This window comes from Octodon degus, unplaced genomic scaffold (genome assembly GCF_000260255.1).
Source record: "Octodon degus isolate 3935 unplaced genomic scaffold, OctDeg1.0 scaffold00228, whole genome shotgun sequence".
Taxonomy (NCBI): domain Eukaryota; kingdom Metazoa; phylum Chordata; class Mammalia; order Rodentia; family Octodontidae; genus Octodon; species Octodon degus.
In genome coordinates, this window is record NW_004524804.1 from 217,198 (window position 1) to 223,175 (window position 5,978).

The window sequence follows — 5,978 nt, forward strand, 5'->3', positions numbered from 1 at the left end:
AAGAAAATCAACACCAAGGCATATAATAGCCAAGGTTCTGGAAATTCAATACAAGAACAGAATATTACAAGCTGTCAGGGAAAAGAAACAAACCACCTATTAAGGAAAGCCCATTAGAATCCCAGCACACTTCTCAACACAAATCCCTACATCCAGGACAGCTTTGAGTGAAGTATTTCAAGCCCTAAAAGAGAACACAATCTCCATCCCAGAATGATCTGCCCCCACAAACCTATCTTTCAAAATGAAGAAAGGCTGGGGAGATAGCTCAATGGCAAAAAGCACCCGCTTGACAACCACAAGGTCCCAAGTTTGATCCCCAATACTGCCCGCTGTGCTGGCCCCAGAACTGGGCGTGGTGGCACACACCTGTAATCCCAGCACTGGGGATGCTGAAACAAAAGGATCACTAGAAGTCTTAACTATATAACGAGACCCTGTATCAAATAAATAAAAAATAATTAATGCAGAAGATATTTCCATGACAAAGCACATTTGAAGAAATTCATGACTACCAAGTCAGAACCCTAAAATGTTCTAAAACATATTCTAGGAAAAGATGAGGACTACTTCATGCATCCCAACAGAATGAACCAACCAGGCAAAACAAACATTTTGGGCCAGGAATATAGCTCCGTGGCATAAGTGCCTGCCTGACAAGCACAAGGTCCTGAATTTGATCCCTGGTACCAAGGGGGCACGGGGGTGGAATCATTTTAACAGAGGAAAAAGAAAGGGAAACTACAACAGGAAAACTGCATGACTAGGGTAAATCAATACATGGTCAGTGACAGCCATCAATGTAAATGGTCTCAACTCACCAATGAAAAGAAACCTACTGGCAAAATGGATCAAGAAACAAGATCCAACAATACACTACATACAAAATACATTTAACTCATTAAGCAAATTCACAAGCTGAAAGTCAAAAGATGGAAAACAATGCTCTAGGCAACAGAAACCCAGATAAAAATAGAGGTGGCTATTCTATTTGAAGATAGAGTAAATTTCAAGCCAGGACTGATCAAGAGATCAGTCAGTCAAATACCAGCACATCCAACTATATAAAACAAATATTAACAAATGCACACTAATACAACTGTAGTGGGGGACCCTAGTACTCCACTGTCATAAATAGACCAATTGAGCAAAAAATAAATATCAAAACTGAACCAAGCCAGGTACAGTGTTGCACACCTGTAATTCCAGCACTCAGGAGGCTGAGAAAGGAGAATCACCATGAATTTAAGGACAGCCTGGGTTACAAAGTGAGTTCAAGGCCAGCTTGAACTGCAGAGCAATATCCTGTCTCCAAAAGCCCTCCACAAAAAACTGAACCAAACATCTGAACAAAGAAACTCAGTAGATGTCCATGGAGTGTTCCATTCCACAACATCTTTTCAGCTGCACACAGGACACTCTCCAAAACAAACCACATATTAGCTGAAAACAAACCACATATTAGCTCATAGAAGACACTTAAGTAAATGCAAAAGAAGTGAAACATTCCCAGTATGTTAACAGACCATGGTACAATGAAACTGAAATAAACAGCAAAAGAAACCATAAAAACTGTAGAAACAAATGGAAGTTAACACCTTCCTGAGCAACAAATGGGTCACAGATGAAATTAAAGAAATTAGTTTATACAAGTAACAATAATGACATACCCAAACTTATGGGACACAATGAAAGCAGTCCTATGAGAGAGATTTGCAACAGTGAATTCTCATATCAGTAAACCCAAGTGAGCTCATATTAAATAACCTACTGGTGAACCTTAACCTTTTAGAAAAATAGAAGAGCAAGTCAAGCCCAAAGCTCATGTAGGAGAGGAAATTATAAAGATCAGAACAAAAATTAAGGCAACTGACACTAAAAACATGAAGAATTAAAAAATCAAAATCATGGGGCTGGTGAGATGGCTCAGTGGTCTAAAGCACCTACTTGGAACAAGCTTCAGGGACCGCAGTTCAACCCCCCAGCACCACATGCCAGCCAGTCCCACCTCCAGATGGGCTGAGCTGGCCACACACACACACACACACACACACAAATAAATAAATAAATGTTAAAATAATAATAACAATAATAATAAAATCAGTTCTTTGAAAGACTAAAATATACCATCCCTTACCCAACTTTATTTTAAAAATGAAAAGGCTCTAAATCGTTTGATAATAACAATAAGCTTGTCTTCTGGATGGTTAACAACGTAAGTTTGCGGACCAAAATTAGAGATAAAGGAGGGCTACAAGGAATGCCAACATTTTGGCCCTAACCTTCTAAGGTCAATTAAGACTCAGGACATATGAGAACTTGTACTGTAACGTCATGTACCTCGGTAGTGTCCCAAATTTTCTGATCAAGAAGATTATGAGGCCAAAGAGGAAAGTGATCGATGACGTAGAGTGTGCCTAAGGAGAGTCACATAGGGAGAAGACACTCTCTCAGGCTTTCACAGAGAGCACATTGGCCAAGCAATGGCCGTGACTCATCCACATGGCTGCACTGATAAAGGTTCTACAATCTGAGGTACGGGATCTCAAGATGAATCCTGAGGACATTTCGCTGACCTTCTCAGACCAAAAAGCTACAACTCTTGTTGCATAGGTCCTGCTTTACCTTGGTCTTAACCATCCAGTAGAAAAGTATGAAGACGAAATATAGGAAATAAAGCCATGCTGTTATGTTGAGCTGTGGGGGACTCAGGTCAATAATTTCTGACATTGCCAGTTAAACAGAAGACCCAATGCTATTATGGGCTACTGGACTCTTTTAGAATATTTGGCTGAGTTTACATACCTATAATATTCAATAACGGAACTTAGAAAAAATGGGGTATACCGATGAATGTCCATTTTGTATTTGTGTATTCCAAGTGGTTAGGATAGATATATATTTGCATTCTCTTAATGAATAGAATGATTTGTTCTAATGGTGTTTGTAAGTAGGATCACAAGTCCACTTCTTGTACAGCAATTAACCACTAAGAAGAATATATACACTGTGTTATTTGTTGAAACTGTACTTCCGATTGGATTTGAAACTGTCTCATTGCTGTTTATCAATAAAACTTTGAAAAAAAATAAAAAAAGAAAGAAAAAAAAATAATAATAATAATAATAATGTAGAGCTCTCCGTTGTTGAAGCCCTTAGTTTGAAAGGAAGTTTGTGAAAGTGTGGAATATGAAGAGTATTGATTAAACACACTATATGATAAAAAAAAAAAATGAAAAGGCTCAAGTTCATGCAATTAGGAATGAAAGAAATAGAAATCCAGATCATCAGTACTTTATTCAAGACCTTGAAGTCTAGTAAGATGGATAAATGGACAAACTGAACAAAAATGGACAAATTCCTAGATATATATGAACTACCAAAGCTAAATATAGATATAAAAATAATAAAGATATAAAAATTCTAAGTAACCCAATATCGGGGCCAGCCAAATAGCTCAGCAGATTAAAGCACCTGCAAGCAGCCTCAGGGGTCAGGGATTTGATCCCCAGGCTTGCCTTGCCGGCCCGTACCCAGGGTGTGCTGAGATGGCAACTGAGACTGGGCGTGGTGGCGCACGCCTGAAATCCCAACTCTTGGGAAGCTGTAAACAGGCGGATCACTATGAGTCTGATCTAGTAGTGAGACCCTGAACACCCTGCAGACCCTTCCCTAAAATACAAAAATAAATAAATAATCCAATATCTAGTCAATTGAAATGAATTAAAAACCTTCCAACAAAGAAAAGCTCAGGTCCCTGCCAGATTCACTGCTGAGTTCTATAAGAAATTTAGCTTTAATTTTTGCACTGGAAAACAAACTCAGGACTCTTGTGCTTGCCAGGTAGGTGCTGTGCCACTGGGCTATCTCACCAGTTCTATAAGAAATTTAGAGAAGATCTAATGCCACTTTTCCTCAAACTCTTTAATAAAATGGAAATGGAAAAGAAGTAATACTCCCAAATTTATTCCTGGAAGCAAGCATTAGCCTGATACTAAACTCAGGAGCCAACCAAGACAGAAAACTACATTTCAATCTCTCTAAAGAGCATAGATGGAAAATCCTCAGTAAGACACTGGTAAACAGAATGAAGTTAATCATCAAGATTACATGGGCCGGGGAGATGGCTCAGTAAAATAAGCACTTGCCTGGCAAGCGCAAGGGCTCAGTTCAATCCCCGGTTCCGCCAAAAAAAAAAAGAAAAAAAAAGAAAGAAGATTACATACCATGAGCATTTCTATTTCTTTCATCCCAGGGATGCAAGGATGGTTCAACATATAGAATGCAATAGACCATATTAACAGAACCAAAGAAAATAACCATTTTAACATATTAACAGAACCAAAGAAAATAACCATTTTTCAGTCTTTTGTTTAAAAAAATGCAGTATTTTCCTTTATTTCTTTGAAATTAAAATTAATCACCATTTTAAATGACACGAGTTTAGTATTCTTCATCCAAAACACTTGAAAAAGCATTTCAGGTATTTCTGGATTTGGGGATATCTGGTTATACATAATAGGGCATTTTAAAGTACCTAAATCTGAACACTGTTAGTTTGCCTGAGTTTCAACTGCAATACATCACATAGATCACATGTGGAATTTTCCTCTTGTGGCACCATACTGATGTTCTACAAGTACAGATTTTGGAACACTGCAAATTCTAAATTAGGGATATGCAAGCTGGTAATTATCTTTCTCCACTTACAACTTTTTAATCTAGGATGTCCCTTTATATCATCACTGAAAGTTTGCAATTAGAAATTACAAGTAAACTGGTCTGCAGATCATGTTCAGCTTTATAAATAAAGAAACTAAAAGCAAGTAAGCAAAGAGACCTGCTTGAGATCACAAAACTAATAAGTGAAAAAACCTGGACTCCAGCCCTGGAGCAATGACGGCGAACCTTTTAGAGCTTTCAATGACAACCCACAGAAGCACATGTGCCACCACTGTAGTGTCATGCTGCCTCAGAAATTCCTACAATCTGATTCTCCCATAATGCGGTATAGAGGGACATCAGCATTAACATCCCTCTGCAACTATTAGCTCACTACAGGACAGATCATGTTGATACAACGTGAAGAGGTAATTGTGAGGTTTACATTTCAGAAACAAGGTAAGAGAAAAAATTAGCCTCTAATATGCTACCTTACATATGTTACTTATTGTTTATGAAAGCAATAGATAAATACAGCTTATGTTCCCACTTTAATCCAAGATGTAGATTTTAATAAGCAGGACTTTTTCCTACTAAAATTCATAGCTAATGCCAAATGACTGATTTCTACAACTCAATCCATGCCTCCAATTACCTTACAAACATATTTTTGTTTTTTTTTTGTTTTGTTTTTTCGAACATATTTTTGATTAATCTTATCTCTATATTATGTTTTTAAGGAGACTATCCAGGACTTATGCTTAATAGGTTAGTCCAGTCCCTTTATTAAACACTCATTTTACCAAAGAATGACTAGAAACATGCTAAGACTGTACATCTTAAATATTTCAATCAAAATATAAAAACTTGAAATTACAAAAGCATTGGAAACACTGTAGGGTCATCTATTCCATCCGCTCTTTAGAAAGGAATATATTCTTATCTTAAAATCTTCAAAACAAACGTAAGTAATATATACACATGTAAAATCAACACTTAATAAGAGTTTAAAAATACTTAGCTTTAACACCATATTAATTAAACTAAGTATAACTCTAAAGGAGCCAGAGTTCAAAAATCTGAGCTACAGAATTATAATCAAACCTAAAAACATCATACAATATTTTATACTCTTTCAAAAATATTCCAGAATCAGTCAGCAAGTTACTCAGATGGCCAAGAAGCGAGGCAAAAGTAGGCATGGTAGATTAGAAGTTGCTTTAGTCTATATAACTGAAGCCTTCACAGTACAACTTCTTTTTCTAAACTTTGATCTTTCAACAATTCCCCTCTCATTCAGTTTTTTTTTTTTTTTT